This window comes from Channa argus, chromosome 1, assembly GCF_033026475.1.
Source record: "Channa argus isolate prfri chromosome 1, Channa argus male v1.0, whole genome shotgun sequence".
NCBI lineage: Eukaryota > Metazoa > Chordata > Actinopteri > Anabantiformes > Channidae > Channa > Channa argus.
The window spans coordinates 45,226,637-45,238,620 of NC_090197.1; positions in this window are offsets into that span (position 1 = coordinate 45,226,637).

Consider the following 11,984-nt stretch of genomic DNA (forward strand, 5'->3'; position numbering starts at 1 on the left):
ACTCCTGGGATCGAACACAATCCCAAACGTGGCGCAGCGCCGTGCCGAGATGGGCAATGCCTGTAGAAAGGCTTCTCCTGAGGAACTGTGCCACTGAGCCTGCCAGTCTGCTACTGAGGAGCCTGATAACCAGGGACCGCAGCAAGATGAAAACTGCTGGCATGCTGCCTGACTGTGGTGCGCAAAAAAAAAAAAAAAAAAGGAATGAAAGAAAGAAAGAAAGAAAAAAGGAAAGCTCGAAAAAGGAGGGGGGAGGACTGGTTAAGAGAGGGGGATGAGGTCACCACCTCTCCACTCTCTCTCTTTCTCTCCGTCAGGAGCGACAAAGCAGCAGCAGGGGCTGTAAAGCCTGGCTGTCAAAACTTCCCCTCCGAACCCCAACAGAAAATCTGCCCAGATAAGAGGCGAGGAGTAATGGAGTAAGAGGGAGAGACCTCTGTCAGACCTCTTCAATCACAGCTTATCCTCTATGAGGTAATATCCTCATCTGAAACACATTCACACACACCCACACGGACTCTGCCTTACCTCCACTTTGAAGTGCAGAGGAACAGATTCAGCCCTGAGGTGTTCAGCTCTGTTCCAGCGCAAAAATTACAAGACAATAAAAGTCAGAGGCAGATAAAAATATATTTTTTAAATCCAGCATAGTCTCAATCTCAAGAGAGTATGAGCTTCAGGGGCTGTTAGCGCTGCCTGTCCCAGAGTGAGAGTGCTTTCCTCAGCCACGAATTTTGTCTTTTCCCCATCAGTGAGGAGCAACTGTCACACAAGTTACAGCTGAATGGAACCGAACAATCCAGTCGCACTGCTCCTTAAACCTCAGAGCTGCTGTGATGACAAGTGTTGGGGGCCAAATAACAGTCAAGCAGATGATGACCCCTACCCCTCCTTGGTGATGGCTTGGGTTCAGGGGAGCATGTGTTAGACTGACTGATTGGAATGGCAGGGGTGGCGTGCAGATGTCAGGGGAGCAGGGATTTATTGAGAAGGGGAGACAGCAGAGAAAATATTTGCAGGGAGCAGAAGAGAGAATCTGCTTTCACTCGTGAAAGCCTTTCCCAAAAAAGGAGCTCTCACTCTTCATTCTGCTGCCCTCTTTTGTGACCCCTGCACCTGGTCCTGAGGCTCTCAGGAGCAGTTCAGCCACTGAACAAAACCCAGTCAATACAAGGAAACTCATTGTAATATGCCCTATTTTACTATACTTTCAGAATTCGGGTTCACAAACTATTGACCACTTTAGAAGAAATTCTATTTAAAGATGTTCATTCATATACTTTAATGTTTTCATTTTGATGTTTTATTGAGAAGGGTTAAAACAGCCAACGGGGGAGCTGCAGTCACTCAGCAGGGCTCCATATGACAGAGGTAGCCCTGGAGTCGACATGGTTAATTATGCTTTTAAAACAGCTCTGGTTTCATGATGAAGTCATCTAAGGAAGAGTTAATGTGTTGCAGCTTGAAATGAGAGATAAATTCTGCACAGGCTGGGTGGTGTTCATGGAAGGCTAGATGGGTGGAGTTCAAGGGGTTTGTCCAACATTAAAATGCCTTTTCCTCATATTGCTGGGTGACTGGCTCTAAAAGTGTGTGATTCATGTTTACTGTGTGACTATAATGCTGATGTGGGCCCAAATGTTGCTTGTGTTCAGTTGGGACATTTGGAAATGTGGGAGATTATTTTTAATTTTGGATCCGTTTTTTTGTCGGGAAAGAAATTTATAAAACACTTTTTAATAAGTCATGCTGCATAAACTCTAAACTAGCAAGGCCCAAAAATTAACTAGTGACTGTAAACCTTAAAGCATACGGATCTTGCAAAAACATGAGATGGATTATCGGCCTGCAGCCATGTTAAATTATGAGTGTTGTTAGAGAACAAGATTTTTGCTTGTTATGTTATTCAATTATTAGTTTAGCATTTTGCATCTAGAATCTTATAAAGTAGCACTTTCACATTTCCAAATGGGAGAAATATTACAGCAATCATTCATTTTAGCTACACAGGGCTTAACATTTAACAGAAGCCTCAGTAGCTTATCTCCACTAAGACACGCTTACATTTAGCAGTCTGTTACTGTGTTACCCTGTAACACAGTAATGTCGTGGCAAACACAGCACAGAGATTTTTCCAGGCATCTAAACTATCAAGTATGTCCACTGGTTCCAAAGAAATACTTTGACATTTTTTGACATGCACTTAAAATACTGAATAAGTTCTGTGCAAGAAGCAGAGGGTGACTAGCTAAACATGGCCTGAAGATTGTAGGTGGAGGGAAATGGTCAGGCGGGTTGTTTTGAGAAGGACACTTTCCAGCTCCTCTAAATCGACACTTTGCATGTGCTTTAGGTGTTTTCTCACTTTCAGGGTCTTAAAGCTGAACTAAGCTAATCACACTTAATGCTAAACAATTTAAACCATGTTGTCATCAAACTGTTGGCAATAAAACAAATAGGAGTTAAACTACTGCTTTAAACAATAATTTTATGAAGACGAAAAAGGGCTGTCGATTGTAGACTTTAATGGGTACTTTTAGCATCCTTGCCCTCATTTCTACTCCTAAATGTGGAAACTTTCTACCAGCTTTCCTCTGAATGACTCTGACTGAAGAACAATTTTTTTCTTGAGTAGTGAAAGATTTTGAACAAAGAAGTTGAGTGGACATGACCTAACTTCCAAATGAACTCACCTGGATGACTGAGAATCTTTACAGACGTTGTTTTTAATGAGATTGTTGTATATTGTTGCATCACATTTTATCTCCCAAGTGAAAGCTTAGCCTGTTTAGTTTGTTTCTTTATCTCCTGCGTTAGTCTGTAAACATTTATAAAGGGTGAGAAGTTGTTTCCCCACAGACTCACTGTCAGACTAGATTTGAACCAGGTGTCACACCTCTGCAAACCAAGTAAGATTAAGCTACTGTAACACCTTCCTTATGTTGTTTACCCTGGGAGACGACTCTCCCTCTCCACAGCTTTCCTTCGCGTGTGCGTAACGTTTAACTGTGTCCACATCCGATACAAATAATTCTAACCTCAACCTGATCTAAAAGCTTTTAATATGTGCCATCCTCCTTTTTTTCTTTTTTGTTTTGCATCTTTGAGGATGGATGGTAGAGAGAAACTGGTTCTGGCTCGATGACTGATATCATTGCCTCCCAAGATGATAATTAAAACCTGGCGCTTTCTTGCCACAGGCCCTCGCTTTGCTTGATATCTTCTATTTTATGAGAGTCAGTAAATACAAGTCAGAAGACCTGTTTAAGTGGTGATGTCACTGAGGCTTCCCGCATGAAAGGAGAATGATAGCTGCATAGGAGGAGAGAATTTGCATGGAAGCTAGAGGGGGTCTGTACTTTTCCACTCGCCACGTGTCATCACAAAGGCATGATCGGCCTGCTGGTCAAGTTTCAGTGCAGATAAGATCACGTTTTTGTATTGAATCATGCTCAGAAAAGTAAAGATTCGATATTAATAAAAACTGCTAGATATGGAGCGATAGAAAAATGAAGATACCGACTTGACACTTTATACCAGGTGTGTTTAGTCTGACACTCAAACTTCTTTGATGGAAAATGTAAGTCTGTGTTTATTACTTTTTTAGCTAAATTAAAGTTGGATGCCAGGCCTGTCCTGGCATCCAACAGTTACCATTTACCATTCTTCTGTGTCACAAAACCCGTTTTCTTATTTTTCTTTTTTTAAATAAGACAGACAAAGCCCAAACAACGAAGAAAAAGTCTTTGGCAGAGTTCTGAAGCAAATTTAAAGCATATTTATACCATTCGGCCACAATTTTTTTTACCTTATTTAAATGGAAAGAACAAAAGGAGATTGTTTTCTTTCTCAAGTCTGTGAATGACAATGAAACACACAATCTAAAAGACTGGAGGGCAAAGGGCTAATGAAATTGTGAAGTCATTCATTTGTAAGAATGTTTATCTGTTGATTGAAACAGCTTGAGATTCTTTTGTTCTTAGCTCACAACTTTGAATCTACATCTTGACAATAACCTAGCCTGTTTCAGATGAGTCGCCTGTGGGCTTTTGTACTTCATCCATTGTATCTAATGCACATCATTAACAATGAAATGATTTGTGCTTGAATAGAACAACATGACAGCTGCAAATCATTGACAAAGGAAAGTACAACCACATTACGAAATCCACATTTTCATTTACTACATTATGTCCTCACGAGTTTGGCTCATCCCAAACCTCTTTGGCCTGAGTGAAGATTGGTTTGCCCCATAATGAATAACATTTTCCATCAAGACCTCATAAAAACTTAAACAGTGCATCCTTGAATGCTAAAATACTGCTGAAATCACTTACATCAAAACCGACTATTGTCACACCCAGTCTTGATGTTCCCCTGAGGCCATTTTTGAACTAATAAGACTGAATGCTTATCAGCTGATGTCCTCACACACCCTCTGATACTTCTTCCTGGGAGTCCTGTTTCCCCTGAACATGTCCATTCTTATCACAACCATGAGAAGCCCAAGCAGCCTTAAGTGGTGGATGACATCACAAGGGTGAGACGCATTGTTAGTTATAATTTCTTTGTAAAAAGACAGTGCCAAATTTGTTACGCACCAGAAGAAGACATGCAGAGACAATGAAACTTAACTGTCTCCAATTATGCATGTATTTATGAAATTTTAACTAAAAAAAAAAATAATGGTACAGAAGGTTGCAGGTTAGGGCATGGCATTATGCCAGATGAGCTTAATGCAAGGGCAGCTGACCTGAGCTTGAAACCTGGCTAAGATGGACACATCAAGAATACTGGTTACCAAGAATAAGTGAAGTACCTTCTGAAAGTCTACTAGACGATTTGAACGCAGCACTACGACCATCACTGAGACCAACAAGCTGATATGTCCCATGGCAACTATGATCCTTGAGAAGCTTATGTATTAGATTAACATAAGCCATAAGGTGCAGTATCCTCCATGGAAACAGAGGTTGGAGGCTAAGATCAAGGATACAAGAGATTTTAGCCAAGCATCCAAACTGCAGAAAGGCATGATGATAAAGTACAACTTACCTAGGAAGTACAACAGACTGTCCAAACCTGAGGCCTTGAGACTGCCAAGCAAGTCAAGCATTAGTAGCAGCAAGAGCAGCATTCTCTTCCAACTCTCTCTTTTCTGCCCTAAGCTTAGTTTCATGTTCCTCCAGAGTGTATTTTTGCCTTAATGCTTAAGCCTTAGTTAATAAAGCTGCCATTTTTAGTTCAGCCTTAAAGGCATACCTTTGTAGCTGAGGATGCTACAGAGCACTCAGAACTAGCTTCGGATTTTCTGGATCTCCTAGAGGACACCGACACAGACTCACTGTCTCCAGGACTTACGTCGTCACTTGCCTTATTTGCTTCCTTTATGCGCCTCTTTAATCCAACAGGCAACATCACCACAAAATGTTCTGAATAAATTTGCACTTGGCTCAGACCAGATGATTGATGATCACTATTCATTTCCTCTTCAGATTTAAGCGTGTGGAGAAGCTCTTTAACTGAGATATTTATATCACAAAACTCATCAAACAGTTGGTTGAACTCTGTCACCAGTTGCGTTTTTACCAGATCCACGCAGCAATAATCATCCATTAAACATTTTATCTTGTCCTTTTTTTCTGCCAGCAGGACTAACTTGGCCTTTCTTTATCTGACTTTGCAAAGAATTCTCCAAGATTTTGCTTTGATCAATTTCCCCTTCCATTATTCACAGAATGTTAATCCACATGTTTAGTCCATGTAGAGACGGTTTATATATGTAGTATAATGTTTTTGTTTTTGTTTTTTTCCTTTGTTTCCTGTGCTTGGTCGCATTTATTGGTGGTAATCAACATGGAGAGGTGACAAAAGTAACTTCTGCACTGACATCAATAATACCTTGATCTCTGGCCTCCTCTTACAACATTTGTTCATGCAAACTTACAACCTGTAATATTTGTTCTCTTCAGCCTTCAACTTTGGCAGCAATTTGGTATTGTAATAAAAAAAAAAACAGAAATCTGTGCTAGTCAGTATTTTAAAATATGAAGGCAGGAGTCAGAATTGGCCTAGGTACAAGAAAGCCTTTCTTTGACTTAGATCTGCTTAATATAAATGGATTTCTAATACTACCATAACACTTGGCTTTGACATTAGTCAAATAGATCAGGCAGTAGAGTTGGGAAATAGTGATTTTGGCAAAGGTACAAAAGCTTCAAACAAAAAGAGGCTTTCACTGGCTCTTAGAAAAGTTGATATTTCAAAGTAAACATTCAGGTTTGTTCATCAAGAAGATGTTTGAAAGGAAAATTGTGGATGATCAAATAAGCCCATTTTTACAGTTAGTTTGTGTTTCTACTCCTGAAATGAGTTTTTAATAGATAGGCATCAGTGGGATGTACTGTCCGCTACAAGAGACATTTTTTCTTTTGCCTGTGTTAAAATTAGTTTAAATAGCCTTAAAAGTATATACACTTGCATTATACCTCTAGTGATGCCAGTGTTTGTATGCGGGTCTGTCCACCATTCGGGACTAAAATATCCCCATAAATGTTATAGGAATTTAAATATTTACATTTAGAAATCTCACTGATTTTGGTCCCATCACCTGTCTTCTAAAGACTTTTCTTTCTTTCTAAAGAAATTATGTCCCTCTCAAGAGATGAACTTTTAAAAGCTCAACGTTTTTTAAATCTACATTTAAAATGGAGTTTAATAAAACCAAGCTGTACAGAAAGCAGGTCATCTTCTCCATGCACCAAAGTGACAAGCACCGTGGGGATACATTGTGTCATAGAGGCTGTTGTTTTACTTTGCCCTGAGTGCAACTTGAAGCCACCCTCAGGTGGTGGTCAAACTGATGGGATGAGGTCACTCCATGACGTGACATCATAGGTTCACATTGCAACCATGCTCTGCCAACTGGAAACAATTTTCCAATATCAAAGGGTGAAAAACAGAAACAAAGCTGTGCCTTATTTTTGCACTCTCCAAAAGTATCAATCAACTTGAGAGCAAGGCTAAGCAGGTTGGGTGCTTTTATGGTTATATTTGGAAGCTCTGTTGACCCGATGGTGTGATTTATTAATCACATACAGGAACTTTAGTCATGTGCTGCAGCTTACATGAAGTACATTGCTTGCTTGACATCTGTTGCCGAGCAGAGAGGCTTGTTATTTTTAATACAAAAGCCAAGAATCAAGAAAGTGTTGTACCTACATATTTACAATTAAACATACACATGTCCAGAATATTGAAAGACCTGCCCTGTAATTGGGATGTCCTTCAAGACTTCTCAAGAGCAACAGCAGAAGGAAAAGAAAACTGTTTCATTTGAGTGCTTTAGGCAAATGGAAAAACATAAGCAATCCAAAGTGCAGCTTGAGTCGTTTTGAACACCGCTATTGCGTTGTAGATTAGTTTAATGTTTTGGTTGAGGTCATTCTCTGTCATTTACTAATAGGAAGTAAATAAGAGTATACCAATAAATATACACTTGCAAATATTTTCACAGATGCTCTTTAACCTTTATGAAAAGCAGTGGGGGTGGATGCTCTATCTCACCAAGAAGAAGTCATTATTCTCAACCTCAAACAGCCTGGATTTAATGCAGGGCATATTTAATACAGGACAGACTATTTCTGCTTTGACGTACAAGGTGGCCTCGAAGGCTTTATATAACAAGCTGGACCTACCTGAAAGTTCTGCATTATTGTTTGCTTCACTCATGTCACCTCCTGTTAGAGGAATGGATGAGCTCATTGCCGACACCAGTCTGAGCTATGTGTGGTTTTATGATGCTACAATCCAGCTGAAATTGTTACAAACACAGCAACAGCATTTATATAATTTTACAACTGAAAGCAAGCAACAAAACATTTGTGTTCTTAGTCGAATGGCAACATGCAAATACAGTAAAAACCGAACAGGGATGGATTTCCAAACTTGTGTGAACATGAATTCTGTGGTGCCATTATAAACAAAACCCGAATGCACAATTTGTGGTTTCTTCAAATTCTTATGGACATTTTACTTTAAAATGACCTTCATGTTGCTGCAGGACTACCAGTGACAAAGTAGAAACTGTTCACCGTGCTGACTCGCACTTTGTACAAAGTCCTATTCACTAGTAGAATAACTCAGACTCGTGTCTCTTTTGGCAGACACTATTGCACAGTCGACACCGTAAAAAGCTCATAATTTTTATTTTGTTCACACAAACCAAAATACACAACATTGCTTTATTCTAGTGTCACATGAGGCTGAAAAGAACAGGTGCAAGAGCCTTTGGACAGGGTGTGTAATAACAATTTGGTTTGGAACAGGTGCTGTGCAATCTATGAAACAACTGTCCCAAAGGATGAGCGAGGAGGGGCTCACTTGATGCAAAAATAGAAAGCCACATAATTAAAGTGGTTGTCATGAAAACGCATGTTGCTGCCAGTTGTCGCTCCTGTTGCAATGAATTTTAAAGATCCAGTAGAACAGTAACATATATAATGATTATCACTATCGCTATCATGCAAACAGATTATTCTGGGTCAATAACACAATATCGCTGAATGAATCACGAAAAAACTGTAGAGTGAGAATGGAGTGTAATGATACAGATGGCAACAACTTTTAGGCTTTTTAGTGTGATATTACTTGGATTGTGGTGGCTTGTCACAAGTTCTCTGTTTAGCACAGCTGATTAAAACCAGAAACTCTTTCCTGTCCTTTGGATTTATCAAGGACGTGACAAATAAACCAACAGACAAACAAAATTTGCTCCACTCGAATTTGTCTGATGAAGTCATGGAACTGCTGTTTAATGAAGCTTAGCCAATTCCTAAAGTTTGATTTCCCTTAAAGCATCAAACTAAACTAATCTAATAATATTTGTCATTTATGCAATTTAATCATTAATGGAACTTCAAAAAGAAATTCTGTATTCTGTTTCTCGACCTTTACTGGATTTTATGTTCGGATGTCATCTACAAGACTATCACAAAGGGCAAAACTGCTCTCACCAGCACCAACTGCTGCATCAGAAGGCCTGAATGTGGAAATGACAATGCTTAATACTAAAATAACTCATCTGTTTAGGATTTTTTGCACAGTCCAATTAACGGCCTCCCCGCACGGCCACATGATTTTGACCATAAACTAAGGCTTGTTGGGTAATTGGTAATTAGAAACACAGTCTAAGCAGTAAAAAGCTGCTACAAAGTACTAATTTCACTCCTATCTCAAAGCAATTCAAATTAACCATAAGCAAGAAAATGACCTAAGGTGCATACAATTTGCCTTCTTTAGAAACTCAGAGAGAAGAGCTCTGTTCATTTAATAACCCTTAAATGAAAGGAAAATGTATGATCCAATCATTTGGCCACAGAGTTAGATCATGCTCTATGACATCATTCTGGACTGCTTAATGTTGTTGACCTAATCCAGCTATAGCGGAAGTCAAATCAGCACGTCAACATCCGGGGAATATCTCTGCACACTCTGTAGTAAAACAGTGACCTTAGCTGGTAGTTTTGTGCAGAAGGCCTTTTATTTTATTAGAGTACATACAAAGTATCACTATTTTTTAAGGTCACTACCATGACTATGCAGGAGTGTCTTGTTTTTGTTTTGGGTCCACACAAATGAAATTCATAGTGACATTCATAGACTTTCATAGACTATGGGACCAACCTTTAGAGTATATTCTAGCATCCATTATAGCGTAAAACATTTTCAAGCATGTTCCATACAATAATTGTTTGCAGGCGGAAATAATACTGCTAAATTATACAAAATGTTTATAGTACTTGTTTTATGTCAACACCAACAAACAGCTCTTTCCTTTCCCTTTCATTTATTGGCTTATTTAGCATCAGGTTAGTTTTACTGTGCCTATTAACAGCGCACTTAGGAATTTTATGTGCCATGATAAAGAAAAGGGTTAACCAAACGAGCCATTTTTAAGTAAAAGCAGTGTTTTTCTCTGCCACAAAGTATTGCAAAGTTCTTCCATCACTGGGCCTTTCCAAGAATATCGAACAACAGTTGGTTATAGCAGTTGTTGTTGACTCGATGAGCTATGCATCAGTTGGGCAACTCCTGTTCGCCATGTCAAGACATAACAACAGACAGAACCACATGTGCTGGCTATAAAGTTTGTAAACCACACCACCAAGCAAAAATGTCAAAGAGTGGCTCAGCAGGACAAATGGATGACGCAATGTGTGCAAATGCTGACAGGTGGGATGGCAGGCCTGGCTGGGTGTAGCTGCATGAGGTTACAAAGTCTTTCACTAGGCTCTGCTAGATTCACTGTTTCTGTGGGATGAGAAACTAGCTCTTTTGCAATTACTACATCCAAAGGCAAGAGAGAAATTTCTAAGTGTTTATGTCATTATCATCTACTGGAATAACCAGATACTGGCAGCTCTACATGTAATTTTCAGGAATAAATGAACCAGCACTCCTCCTTTTCTCTTTGTTGGTGAATAGGCAGTGTATTTCCAAAATTGCATTGAGGCTAAGCCCAATAATAGTGGAAGGCATTTACACGTGTTTATATATTATGTAAATGTCATAGCATTATACAATGTGTGGTTTGCATGTACTAGATCCAAAACAAAACAATTACTCCAGACATGTGATCATTCAAACAAACTGATCTGAGCAATTTCCAGAAATTCCTGGGCACACTTCCAGGTGATAATATCATCTAACTTCAATTGTGGAATGTGAACACAGTATGAGAAGGGACTGCTGTGTAGACTTCTTTTGGCATCCACATATCAGAATGTCAAAACTTATTAAAGAATTTTTCATGTTCATCTAACAGACATTTCTGAGAAGTAGATTTTATCTAAGTATTTAGATAGTGGTTCTAAAATGGCAACAAACTGCAGAGCCCTGTAGCATTAATGTTTTTGAGTGATAATAATTTTAGAATGTACTGAAATCTCCTTTTCAGTATTTCAGTCTGTCTGTGTTCTCTAAACAACCATCAGAGTTTCAAGGCGCGAGCAGCTGTCCGTTGGGCTGCCCCAGGCACAATCTCACCATTGTGTGTGATGTGCAGCTGGCATGTACTGGAATGCATACACACAATGAGTTAATCAAAGTCACTCCTAAGTGGATCAGACCTGGGCAGTTATACAGGCAGATCTATGACAGCTGTAACATGGCTCCTTGGTGCCATGATCTTTTTACAAGGCCCTAATTCCACTTCAGTCTGACCATTTAGGAACCAAGCTAAGCAACCCAAAGCTATCCCTTTGTGATTTGATGCTAAAAACTAGGAAGCAAAAACAAATTGAATTAAGCGTCATATTTTCATTTGTTATGTGTGAAGCAGGCTGTTTAATGGGATCCATTAACATAAGCCATATGGGACAGGCTTCACCTATGCCCTCACCTGGACTTCCATTACACTAGGATGAGGTCAGTCATGCCAATATTAACATCAGATGAAAATGATTGTGTTCTCCATGGTAGGCAAGCTGCCAAAAAAAGCACATTCTTATTCACTGACAGCACTGAGCTGGAAGATGAATACCTTTTCCTAATATTAAATAAATTTTACAGGTAAGAATTTACCAATCTTACAATAGAAAGGGTGGAGATTTGTTAGGCTTATTCAGTAGTTGAATACTCTGGTCTTGCGCCATCCTGCGTCAGTATGCCTGTGCCATGCTGAAGTGTTTTTAACTTCAAACTAAAAAGCTGAGAGTTCCATGGATGCTGCTTGGTAAATGACCATCCTCTGTTAGTGCTAGGAGACAGCTCAGAGTAAGTGATTATTAACTGTATCATGTGATTGCATTGATTCACTATAATACTAGGAAAGAGATCATATTCTATCATTTGGGCTGGGAGTTGGTATATGTTGGGCTGTGGCAGCCTCTTGACCTGATCAATCCAAAAGGTGTATGACAGTGCCATCTACTGCTGAAATGATGGTATTTTGTGTATTACAAAGAGTAACATGGGTGGCTACA